Genomic DNA, 14,764 nt, shown 5'->3' with positions numbered 1-14,764 from the left:
CCAGTGATTCTCCCAACTCAGCCTCCTGAGTAGCTGGGGTTACAGGCATGCACCACCACGCCTAGCTAATTTTTTGTATTTTTACTAGAGACGGGGTTTCACCATGTTGGCCAGGCTGGTCTTGAACTCCTGACCTCAAGGGATCTGCCTGCCTTGGCCTCCCAAAGGGCTGGGATTACACCTGTGAGCCACTGCACCCGGCCGTTTCTGACTTTTTCTAAAGTCTTCTTTCTCTGGAGATGACATTATATAATAGCACTGTTCAATAGAAGTTTCTTTGATGATGGAACTGTTCTATAATCTGCATTGTCCCAGCCACTAGCCATATGTGACTACTGTAACACTTGAAATGTGGCTAGAGCAACTGAAGAACTGAATTTTGCATTTTACTGAATTTTAATTAATTAAAATAGAAATGCAAATAACCATAAGTGGTTAGTAGCTACCATACTGGACAGCAAAAATCTATAATTCAGCATTTAAAATCGATTTTGTTTTGTTTTCAAAAATGGAGTCAGACTGTTACAACCCAAAAGAACTGTAGGTTAAATTAAGGTAAATCCCCAAATACTACATACACATTTGGGAAATCCAAACCAGATTTTTTCATGTGATAACCACACCCTCTTTTGACTTTAGCCTTGGAGGTAATGGAGTATGGCAGAAAAAACCCTGTATCAGCAGCTGGAAGACTCACCTTCTTTTCCTAGCTCTGCCATATATTGACCAAAAGAGTCAAAGTCCATTCAGATGGTTGAAGGGCCTTGGAATTTTGTTTTTGGTTTTCACATACAAGTTGGAGGGCAGATGCGTTAGCCTCTTGAAATACCCAGAAACCACTTGTTTCCTCATCTAAAAATCAGGTATGACAGGATCATTTAATTATCCTGGAAATCAGATGAAGCACTGCATATGAAAGCACTTTGTAACATCGATAGCACTGGGAAATGTAAAGACCTTTTACTGAAATATAAAGGTGTATGGTCAACTGAATATATCTCAGATAGTTAGGATTTGACTGTATATATTGAATATAACTTGTAGTGGGCCCCTTGGTAAACAGCTTACAGTTTTGTTGCAAGTTTTAGCCAAGAGAAAATTTATTTGTTGACTAGTCATGCCCTTTATTGGCCACATGATGAGCAGCCAAGATATTAACACACAGCGCACCTTGCAGAATTCAAGAATGTCTCAGTGTCTTGTGAACTAGGAAGCTGAAATGCAGTGGTATGCAGAAGGCTGGCTCAGTAGGAGCCTTGGGAGTGTCCTCCAGATAGATGTTTGTGCAGGTTGTGTTTGATTCCAGTTGGCCATGAAAAGCTGGTTGCTCTAAAGAATGAGAATATACTTGGTTTTGCATTTACTAGAACTATCTGGGGAACAAATCTTGGGGTGGAAGAAAGAAGGGAGGGAGGGAAAGCTGTGCTTCAATACCTAGGGCTTCTTTCCTGGAATGGATCTGAGAATCTGGGATTGGGTGGCTAATAGCTCATCTCTAGAAGGGAGAAAGAACTGGGTGGTGATGGCTTTGTATTTTCTATTGGAGTTCACTAGAGAATAGGTGAATGGAATGGGCTGCTATGATCCAGACATTAGGGAGGACAGGTTTGTGATACATTAGAAAACTTGAATGAGCCCTTCTATGATTCTCTCTTCCCTCTTTCTGCTTCCCGTTCTTAATCCCCATCCGCAGGTTGTGGAATTAGCAAATCTATTATGTGAGCAATAGCAAACTTACAGGAGCCCTTGGCTCCATCTATCTCCCTGTTTGTGTCAGTTCCTTCTGGATGCTTTTAGTCTGTGGTCTTCATTCACTCTTTTTATGGGGAAGTAAAAGGAGTGGGACAGATTATGAGAACAGCTGGGTCCTCCCAGTTGCTGGGGTGGTTATTTTAAGCTTTGTTTAATGTGTCCAGAGACCCAGATGGCATTTTTAACTAAGCTGCTTTATTAAATCTTGTGATAAAGCATAGTGACGTTTATTGAAAAGGCAGACACGCATCAGCAACATTATGCGTGAAACTTGCTCTAAGAATTTTCTATAAAACATCTGTTCTCTTTGAGCCTTTTGTGAACTCTGGAAGTTTGCTAGTTTCTATACAGACTTGAGGACAAGAAGTTGGAACCCACTTTTGGAGATGTCCAAGCATAGGTATTGGAATCATTAATCCTAACCCTCTCAGTTTTAAGGCCCCGGATACCCTTCTGTTAGACAACAGTAACATGAGCAAGCACTGTAATAACCTTTAAACAAGATTATTTGGAAATAATGGACAAGAAAAATTAGTATAAATTGTTTGGGGATTTTAAAATTAAAGATAAAAAGCTAGGGCTTCAATGACCTGTGCCAGCCTATAGCCTTAAGAGTCAATTTGCAAACACTCAAGATTTGGCCAATATGCCTCTACTACTTCTACTTAACACAGTCAAAGGGAAATTTTTAGAGTCTTTCATCTGATTTGACTCTCTTAGTTACGAATAAGAGGATATCTAGAATATATATGTGACTTGTTAAAATGAAAATCCACCTTCTCTGAGTCTTCAAATATCTTTCATATCTTACATTTTTTAGTCACATCAACTTTTGAAGTCATGTCCGTAGTTGTATGAAAAGAAAAATTTCAGGAACATTCAACCTCAAAAGTTCTTTTTCTTAGTCTGAAGTCGTAGAAGCATTTGACTTTTACTTTCTCTTTTTAAGTTTGTACTAGTAGGTATTTTGTATAAATATAATATTTAATTATTGCCTTTGTATTCTTTTTCTCTAGTAAACATCCTGGTTTTTAGCTATCAATATGTAGTTTTACATTTAGGGATTTCTAATGGAAAGAGAAAGGAATCTGAAATCAGAGGACGAGAGTTTATTCTACTTGACCAAACACATACACAATACTGGAAGGAGAGTTTTACAACAAATATTTAATATCTATGACATGTAAAACGTTTTTTGAAATCAAGAAAATTCAAACAATTCAATACAAATATCATCAATAATAACACATGAACAGGTGGCCAACCTTATTAATAACCAGAGAAATATAAATTAAAACAATCTATCAACTTGTAAAAAAGATGAAATTACCCAGAGTTGGTGTAGGTGATGGAAAATTGTCATGTTTGTATACTGTTCATAGAAGTTAAATTGACATAACTTTTTGGTCAGGCAATTTGGAAGTATATATCTAAATTAATAGAGTAGTTTTCTAATAACCTGGGAATCTCTTAATCTAAGAATCTTTACTGTAGATTTTTCTAGAACAAATGTACAAACATCTGTCTACAAGGGTACTCACTGCAGCATTTTGCTAAGGAAAAACTCAGAAAAAATCTATATGTTCAACAGAGAACAGGTACATAATTTATGACACAACTGCACAATATACACCACTAAAATAAAGGATATAAATTTATAGGTAGTATGAAAAAGATGTGAATGATAGCTTGTTGGTGAAAAACAGCAATGACTGGAATATTGTGTGTAACGTAATCCTGCTTTTCTGTATATAATGTAGGCATAGAAAATAGGATTGAAAGGACATACTCTAGTCAACAGTGTATATAGCTTGGGTGGAGGGGGTGTATAATGGGGAAGGAGAGTCCCTTTTCCTATCTATTCCATATACATCTCTGGATTTAAAAGATCATACATGCATATGCATTACCTTCAAAATTAAAATGATAAAGACAAAAGGAGAAGCTTTGGATTTGAATCATGATACTACTGTTTGCAACTTCTATGACCGTGGGGAAGTCGCCTAGCCTCCTGGGGTTTATTTCCTCATTTATAAAAATGGGGAAAGTAATAATACTTGTCTACATATCTTCTAGGGTTGTTGGGAGGATTGAATGTGATAATGGGTTACAGCATTATGAATTATTTATTCATATAACACAATTATTATAAAAATATTTTGCTCTGATTAAAATAAAAGAAGGACGAGATCGTGTGTGTTTTTCAGTCCCAGTAGCTTTACTAACCAGAAAGCGCCTGCTGATGTGGTGATCACAGTTGCTTTGGTGCAGCTTCCTGTTGACATTTGGCAATTCTCCACGCTGCTAGCTAAGGCTGAGGTGGCGACTGTGGAAGGTGTGCTCTCCTCCCCCTCCCAGCACACATTTGTGTGCATACTCACACTCATGCACACACAAACACAAACATGCACACTCTATCACAGTACATGAGGTGGCAGCAGCTGCTCCGGCATAGACTTTCACACAACATAAAGGGCTTTTTTGGTGTGGTCTGTGCATTATTTCCTGTTAAGCATGAGCTGAGTCAGTGCCATGCTTTTCCATCTGAAACCTTTCTGAGGCTCAGGCTGTGTTAAGAGCAAACCCTCTCCCCTCCATGCCCACCCCATGGCCCTCTACTGAAGCCAGATCATAATCTGCTCATTTCATGAGGATTTTCAAACCGAATGGACTGGGCCATGTGAGAGATCACTGAAAGGAACAGACCAAGCAGAGGCTAAGAGACTCCACGCTAATCTGCTGAGTCATCTGAAAATGCAGAGCTGTGGCAGCTCACGGTGCTTTAAAGTACTTTGGCAGGATGTTTGTTCAGGGGGGTTGTTCCTGCAGCCCTGCTGAATGTTTGGTTAGGAGGCATAATCATTTTTTCGACAGGATCTCCCAAATGTAAGGTGATAGATGCTAATGTGGAATATAATACAGAAGATACAGCTTGGATGTCATAAATAACAATAAATTGTTGAATCTTGCTGAGTTGTAAATCTATGATTGCCAGAGGTCTTTAGTTCACTGGAACATAGTATGGGGGCAGGGTCACTTAGCAAATAGGCAGTTATTATTTTCCAACCAGACAGAAACTGGTCTGATGGAATTTATCTAAAAAGGCATACACATGTATTTTAATTAATTGTGACAATTACTCAGAGAAAACACATGGCCCTAAAGAGGCTGAGGGTTTTTTTGTTCTACCTATAAATGTATATGTATATTCACCTATATTCTACCTATGTATAAGTAAGAGAATGAGTTTTTGTTTTGGGGATATATATTTATACGTATCTATACAGAGAGATATACACATACTTAATTTCTGTGTACCTATTAAGGTGCGGTGACAGATGGAAAGTATTTTTAAGCATTTAGATAGCTTATTCTATAGCATATGTGTGCATATAGCCCCCCCATAAAGCTTTGTCTCTTTTCTGGATATATTTAACAAGAGGCTAGAACAGAGTCCAAAATGTCAGAAATGTTTGAACATTCCATAGAAATGAAGGAGGTGTTTCCAAATGACCTATGTTTCTATGGCAATAAATAGAACTTGTGCTGCGTTGGATGGGTCAGGAGTAAGGAATATAAACAGTGTAAGTATGGCTATTCCAGGCAGTAATCTACCTTGTAAGAACAGCTTTGTGCAGTGAGCTCGACAACATTGATCAGTTAGCAGTCCGGTTCAGTACAACATTGATAAGGTAGCAAGATGGTTTGGCAGTGCCAGTCGGAGACACAGATGGGGACAATCAAAGAAGATGCAGATCAGGACAAGGATGCAGACATGTACCTGTCACTACCATGGACTTCAGCAGCTTCTTAGTGAGCAGGTTTATGATCAAAGAAGAAAGACATCGTTGATATGGAAGCATGTTACAATTAATTTGCTGTTTAGTTACTGGCAAACTACATCCAGTTTTTAGTTTTTAGTTTTTTTTTTCTTTTTTCTTTTTTGAAACAGGTTCTTGTTCTGTCATCCAGGTTGGAGTGCAGTCGTTATGCAAGCTCACTGCAGCCTTAAAATCCTGGGCTCCGTAGATACTCCCAACTCAGCCTCCCAAGAAGCTGGGACTACAGGTGCACACGACCATGGCCAGCTAATATTTCTAATTTTTTTGTAGAGATGAGGCCTTGCTGTATTGCCCAGGCTGCTCTTGAGCTCCTGGCAGTGTAGATATTTCCATGTTTATACAGATGATGGTGTACATATTTCCATGTTTATACAGATGAGTGTGTAGATATATCCATGTTTTTAAAGATGGCGGTGTAGATATTTCCATGTTTATAGAGATGGCGGTGTAGATATTTCCATGTTTATACAGTTAGCGGTGTAGATATTTCCACGTTTTTAAAGATAGCGGTGTAGATATTTCCATTTTTATACAGGTAGCGGTGTAGATATTCCCATGTTTACACAGATGGCGGTGTAGATATTTCCATGTTTATTGAGATAGCGGTGTAGACATTTCCATGTTTATACAGATACTGGTGTAGATATTTCCATGTTTATAGAGATAGCGGTGTAGATATTTCCATATTTATACATATAGCGGTGTAGATATTTCCATGTATATAGTGATAGCGGTGTAGGAATTTCCATGTTTATAGTGATAGCGGTGTAGATATTTCCATGTTTATATGGATAGCGGTGTAGATATTTCCATGTTTATACGGATAGCGGTGTTGATATTTTCATGTTTATACAGGTAACGGTGTAGGTATTTCCATGCTAATACATATAGCGGTGTAGATATTTCCATGTTTATACAGATGGCTGTGTAGATATTTCCCTGTTTATACAGATGGCAGTGTAGATATTTCCATGTTTATGCAGATGGTGGTGTTGATATTTCCGTGTTTACAGAGATAGCGGTGTAGATATTTCCATCTTTGCACAGATTGCGGTGTAGGTATTTCCATCTTTACACAGATAGTGGTGTAGATATTTCCGAGTTTACAAAGATAGCTGTGTAGATATTTCCATGTTTACACAGATGGCGTTGTAGATATTTCCATGTTTACACAGATAGCGTTGTAGATATTTCCATGTTTACACAGATAGCGGTGTAGGTATTTCCATGTTTATACAGATAGCGGTGTAGATATTTCCATGTTTATAGAGACAGCAATGTAGATATTTCCATGTTTGTACAGATGGCAGTGATGATGTTTCCATCTATACACAGATTGCCGTGTACGTATTTCCATGTGTATACAGATGGCATTGTAGATATTTCCATGTTTATACAGATGGTGGTGTAGATATTTCCATGTTTACACAGATGACTGTATAGGTATTTCCATGTTTATACAGACGGCGTTGTACATATTTCCATGTTTATAGAGATAGCGATGTAGATATTTCCATATTTATACAGATAACGGTGTAGAAATTTCCATGTTTATACAGATATTGGTGTAAATATATCCATGTTTATACAGATCACGGTGTAGATATTTCCATGTTTATAGAGATAGCATTGTAGATATTTCCATGTTTATACAGATAGCGGTGTAGATATTTCCATGTTTATACAGACCGCAGTGTAGATATTTCCATGTTTATACAGATAGCGGTGCAGATATTTCCATGTTTGTACAGATGGCGCTGTTGATATTTCCATCTATACACTGATGACCGTGTAGATATTTCCATGTTTATACAGATGGCAGTGCAGATATTTCTATGGATATGTAGATGGCGGTGTAGATATTTCCATGTATATACAGATAGCGGTGTAGTTGTTTCCATGTTTATATAGAGAGCGGTGTAGATATTTCCATGTATGTACACATGGCTGTGTAGGTATTTCCATGTTTATAGAGATGGCGGTGTAGATATTTCCATTTTTATACAGATAACTTTGTAAGTATTTCCATGTTTATGCAGATGGCGGTGTAGATATTTCGATGTTTATAGAGATAGCATTGGAGATATTTCCATGTTTATACAAATAGCGGTGTAGTTATTTCCATGCTTATATAGATAGCGGTGTAGATATTTCCATGTATATACAGATGGCTGTGTAGATATTCCATGTTTATACAGATGGCTGTGTAGATATTTCCATGTTTATACAGATGACTTTGTAGGTATTTCCATGTTTATACAGATGGTGGTGTTGGTATTTCCATGTATATAGAGATAGCTGTGCAGATATTTCCATTTATATACAGATAGCGGTGTAGATATTTCCATATTTATACAGACAGCTGTGGAGATATTTCCATGTTTATACACATAGCGGTGTACATACTTCCATGTTTATAGAGACAGCGGTGTAGTTATTTCCATGTTTATACAGATAGCGGTGCAGATATTTCCACGTTTATACAGATGCCTATGCAGATATTTCCATATTTATACAGAGGGCTCTGTAGATATTTCCATGTTTATACAGATGGCAGTGCAGATTTTTCCATGTTCCTACACATGACTGTGCCAGGTATTTTCATGTTTATACAGATGGCTTTGTAGATATTTCCATGTTAATAGAGATAGCAGCGTAGATATTTCGATGTTTATACAGATAGCGGTGTAAATATTTCCATGTTTATACAGATCGTGGTGTAGATATTTCCATGTTTATACAGATACCGGTGTAGAAATTTCCATGTTTATACAGACCGCAGTGTAGATATTTCCATGTTTATACAGATAGCGGTGTAGATATTTCCATGTTTGTACAGATGGCGATTTTGATGTTTACATCTATACACAGATTGCTGTGTAAGTATTTCCATGTGTATACAGATGGCATTGTAGATATTTCCGTGTTTATACAGATGGTGGTGTAGATATTTCCATGTTTATACAGTTAGCGGTGTACATATTTCCACGTTTTTAAAGATAGCGGTGTAGATATTTCCATTTTTATACAGGTAGCGGTGTAGATATTCCCATGTTTACACAGATGGCGGTGTAGATATTTCCATGTTTATTGAGATAGCGGTGTAGACATTTCCATGTTTATACAGATACTGGTGTAGATATTTCCATGTTTATAGAGATAGCGGTGTAGATATTTCCATATTTATACATATAGCGGTGTAGATATTTCCATGTATATAGTGATAGCGGTGTAGGAATTTCCATGTTTATAGTGATAGCGGTGTAGATATTTCCATGTTTATATGGATAGCGGTGTAGATATTTCCATGTTTATACGGATAGCGGTGTTGATATTTTCATGTTTATACAGATAACGGTGTAGGTATTTCCATGCTAATACATATAGCGGTGTAGATATTTCCATGTTTATACAGATGGCTGTGTAGATATTTCCCTGTTTATACAGATGGCAGTGTAGATATTTCCATGTTTATGCAGATGGTGGTGTTGATATTTCCGTGTTTACAGAGATAGCGGTGTAGATATTTCCATCTTTGCACAGATTGCGGTGTAGGTATTTCCATCTTTACACAGATAGTGGTGTAGATATTTCCGAGTTTACAAAGATAGCTGTGTAGATATTTCCATGTTTACACAGATGGCGTTGTAGATATTTCCATGTTTACACAGATAGCGTTGTAGATATTTCCATGTTTACACAGATAGCGGTGTAGGTATTTCCATGTTTATACAGATAGCGGTGTAGATATTTCCATGTTTATAGAGACAGCAATGTAGATATTTCCATGTTTGTACAGATGGCAGTGATGATGTTTCCATCTATACACAGATTGCCGTGTACGTATTTCCATGTGTATACAGATGGCATTGTAGATATTTCCATGTTTATACAGATGGTGGTGTAGATATTTCCATGTTTACACAGATGACTGTATAGGTATTTCCATGTTTATACAGACGGCGTTGTACATATTTCCATGTTTATAGAGATAGCGATGTAGATATTTCCATATTTATACAGATAACGGTGTAGAAATTTCCATGTTTATACAGATATTGGTGTAAATATATCCATGTTTATACAGATCACGGTGTAGATATTTCCATGTTTATAGAGATAGCATTGTAGATATTTCCATGTTTATACAGATAGCGGTGTAGATATTTCCATGTTTATACAGACCGCAGTGTAGATATTTCCATGTTTATACAGATAGCGGTGCAGATATTTCCATGTTTGTACAGATGGCGGTGTTGATATTTCCATCTATACACAGATGACCGTGTAGATTTTTCCATGTTTATACAGATGGCAGTGCAGATATTTCTATGGATATGTAGATGGCGGTGTAGATATTTCCATGTATATACAGATAGCGGTGTAGTTGTTTCCATGTTTATATAGAGAGCGGTGTAGATATTTCCATGTATGTACACATGGCTGTGTAGGTATTTCCATGTTTATAGAGATGGCGGTGTAGATATTTCCATTTTTATACAGATAACTTTGTAAGTATTTCCATGTTTATGCAGATGGCGGTGTAGATATTTCGATGTTTATAGAGATAGCATTGGAGATATTTCCATGCTTATACAAATAGCGGTGTAGTTATTTCCATGCTTATATAGATAGCGGTGTAGATATTTCCATGTATATACAGATGGCTGTGTAGATATTCCATGTTTATACAGATGGCTGTGTAGATATTTCCATGTTTATACAGATGACTTTGTAGGTATTTCCATGTTTATACAGATGGTGGTGTTGGTATTTCCATGTATATAGAGATAGCTGTGCAGATATTTCCATTTATATACAGATAGCGGTGTAGATATTTCCATACTTATACAGACAGCTGTGGAGATATTTCCATGTTTATACACATAGCGGTGTACATACTTCCATGTTTATAGAGACAGCGGTGTAGTTATTTCCATGTTTATACAGATAACGGTGCAGGTATTTCCACGTTTATACAGATGCCTATGCAGATATTTCCATATTTATACAGAGGGCTCTGTAGATATTTCCATGTTTATACAGATGGCAGTGTAGATTTTTCCATGTTCCTACACATGACTGTGCCAGGTATTTTCATGTTTATACACATGGCTTTGTAGATATTTCCATGTTTATAGAGATAGCAGCGTAGATATTTCGATGTTTATACAGATAGCGGTGTAAATATTTCCATGTTTATACAGATCGTGGTGTAGATATTTCCATGTTTATACAGATACCGGTGTAGAAATTTCCATGTTTATACAGACCGCAGTGTAGATATTTCCATGTTTATACAGATAGCGGTGTAGATATTTCCATGTTTGTACAGATGGCGATTTTGATGTTTCCATCTATACACAGATTGCTGTGTAAGTATTTCCATGTGTATACAGATGGCATTGTAGATATTTCCGTGTTTATACAGATGGTGGTGTAGATATTTCCATGTTTATACATATGGCTGTACAGGTATATTCATGTTTTTCCAGATGGCATTGTAGATATTTCCATGTTAACAGAGATAGCAGTGTAGATATTTCCATGTTTTTACTGATGGCGGTGTAGAGATTTCAATGTTTATAGAGATAGAATTGGAGATATTTCCATGTTTATACAAATAGCGGTGTAGTTATTTCCATGCTTATATAGATAGCAGTGTAGATATTTCCATGTATATACACATGGCTGTGTAGATATTTCCATGTTTATACAGATCACGGTGTAGATATTTCCATGTTTATACAGATAACTTTGTAAGTATTTCCATGTTTATACAGATGGCGGTGTAGATATTTCGATGTTTATAGAGATAGCAGTGGAGATATTTCCATGTTTATACAGATAGCGGTGTAGATATTTCCATGTTTATACTGATCACGGTGTAGATATTTCCATGTTTATAGAGATGGCGGTGTAGATATTTCCAAGTTCATAGAGATAGCGGTGTTGATTTTTCCATCTTTATAGAGATAGCTGTGTGGATATTTCCATGTTTATACAGATAGGGGTGTAGATATTTCCATGTTTATAGAGATGGCGGTGTAGATATTTCCATGTTTATACAGATCACGGTGTAGATATTTCCATATTTATACTGATCGCGGTGTAGATATTTCCATGTTTATACAGATCATGGTGTAGAAATTTCCATGTTTATACAGATCGTGGTGCTGATATTACCATGTTTATAGGGATAGCGGTGCAAATATTTCCACATTTATAGAAATAGCGGTGTAGTTATTAGCATGTTTATACAGATAGCGGTATAGATATCTCCATGTATAAACAGATGTCTGTGTATATATTTCCAAGTTTAAACAGATGGCGGTATAGATATTTCCATGTTTATACAAATAGCGGTGTAGTTATTTCCATGTTTATACAGATAGTGGTGTAGATATTTCCATGTATATACAGATGGCTGTGTAGATATTCCATGTTTATACAGATGGCTGTGTAGATATTTCCATGTTTACAGATGACTTTGTAGGTATTTCCATGTTTATACAGATGGTGGTGTTGATATTTCCATGTATATAGAGATAGCTGTGCAGATATTTCCATGTTTATACAGATAGCGGTGTAGATATTTGCATATTTATACTGACAGCAGTGGAGATATTTCCATGTTTATACACATAGCGGTGTACATACTTCCATGTTTATAGAGACAGCGGTGTAGTTATTTCCATGTTTATACAGATAGCGGTGCAGATATTTCCACGTTTATACAGATGCCAATGCAGATATTTCCATATTTATACAGAGGGCTCTGTAGATATTTCCGAGTTTATACAGATGGCAGTGTAGAATTTTCCATGTTCCTACACATGACTGTGCCAGGTATTTTCATGTTTATACAGATGGCTTTCTAGATATTTCCATGTTTATAGAGATAGCGGTGTAGATATTTCGATGTTTATACAGATAGCGGTGTAAATATTTCCATGTTTATACAGATCGTGGTGTAGATATTTCCATGTTTATACAGATACCGGTGTAGAAATTTCCATGTTTATACAGACCGCAGTGTAGATATTTCCATGTTTATACAGATAGCGGTGTAGATATTTCCATGTTTGTACAGATGGCGATTTTGATGTTTCCATCTATACACAGATTGCTGTGTAAGTATTTCCGTGTGTATACAGATGGCATTGTAGATATTTCCGTGTTTATACAGATGGTGGTGTAGATATTTCCATGTTTATACATATGACTGTACAGGTATATCCATGTTTTTCCAGATGGCATTGTAGATATTTCCATGTTTACAGAGATAGCAGTGTAGATATTTCCATGTTTATACAGAAGGCGGTGTAGAGATTTCCAAGTTTATAGCGATAGCGGTGTAGATATTTCCATATTTATATAGATAACGGTGTAGATATTTCCATGTTTATACAGATAGGGGTGTAAATATTTCCATGTTTATACAGATCACAGTGTAGTTATTTCCATGTTTATAGAGATAGCGGTGTAGATATTTCCATGTTTATACAGATAGCGGTTTAGATATTTTCATATTTATACAGACCGCGGTGAAGATATTTCCATGTTTATACAGATAGCGGTGCAGATATTTCCATGTTTGAACAGATGGCGGTGTTGATATTTCCATCAATACACAGATGACCGTGTAGATATTTCCATGTTTATACAGATGGCGGCGCAGATATTTCCATGGATATGTAGATGGCGATGGAGATATTTCCATGTTTATACAGATAGCGGTGTAGTTATTTAGATGTTTACATAGATAGCAGTGTAGATATTTCCATGTATATACACATGGCTGTGTAGATATTTCCATGTTTATACAGATGGCGGTGTAGATATTTCCATGTTTATACAGATAAATTTGTAAATTTTTCCACGTTTATACAGATGGCGGTGTAGATATTCGATGTTTATAGAGATGGCAGTGGAGATATTTCCATGTTTATACAGATAGCGGTGTAGATATTTCCATGTTTATAATGATCGTGGTGTAGATATTTCCATATTTATACAGATAACATTGTAAGTATTTCCATGTTTATAAAGATGGCGGTGTAGATATTTCGATGTTTATAGAGATAGCAGTGGAGAGATTTCCATGTTTATACAGATGTCGGTGTAGATATTTCCATGTTTATACTGATCGCGGTGTAGATATTTCCACGTTTATAGAGATGGCAGTGTAGATATTTCCATGTTCAAAGAGATAGCGGTGTTGATTTTTCCATATTTATAGAGATAGCGGTGTGGATGTTTACATGTTTATACAGATAGGGGTGTAGGTATTTCCATGTTTATAGAGATGGCGGTGTAGATATTTCCATGTTTATACAGTTCACGGTGAAGATATTTCCATGTTTATACAGATCGCGTTGTAGATATTTCCATGTTTATACAGATCATGGTGTAGATATTTCCATGTTTATACAGATCGCGGTGTTGATATTACCATGTTTATATGGATAGCGGTGCAAATATTTCCACATTTATACAGATAGCGGTGTAGATATTAGCATGTTTATACAGATAGCGGTGTAGATATTTCCATGTATAAACAGATGTCTGTGTAGATATTTCCATGTTTAAACAGATGGTGGTGTAGACATTTCCTTCTTTATACAAATAGCGGTGTATTTATTTCCATGTTTATACAAATAACGGTGTAGATTTTCCATGTATATACAGACGGCTGTGTAGATATTTCCATGTTTATAGAGATGGCTTTGTAGATATTTCCATTTTTATACAGATGACTTTGTAGGTATTTCCATGTTTATACAGATTGCGATGTAGATATTTCCATGTTTATAGAGATAGCTGTGTAGATATTTCCATGTTCATACAAATAGCGGTGTAGATATTTCCATGTTCCTACACATGACTGTGTTGGTATTTACATGTTTATACAGATGGCTTTGTAGATATTTCCATGTTTATAGTGATAGCGGTGTAGATATTTCCATGTTTATACAGATCGTGGTGTAGATAATTCCATGTTTATACAGATACCGGTGTAGGAATTTCCATGTTTATACAGACCGCAGTGTAGATATTTCCATGTTTACACAGATAGCGGTTTAGATAGTTCCATGTTTGTACAGATGGCGGTGTTGATGTTTCCATCTATACACAGATTGCCGTGTAGATATTTCTATGTGTATACA

This window comes from Pan paniscus, chromosome 19, assembly GCF_029289425.2.
Source record: "Pan paniscus chromosome 19, NHGRI_mPanPan1-v2.0_pri, whole genome shotgun sequence".
NCBI classification, from domain to species: Eukaryota; Metazoa; Chordata; class Mammalia; order Primates; family Hominidae; genus Pan; species Pan paniscus.
The sequence above is the reverse complement of the archived record's forward strand: the minus strand, read 5'-3'. Positions refer to the sequence as shown.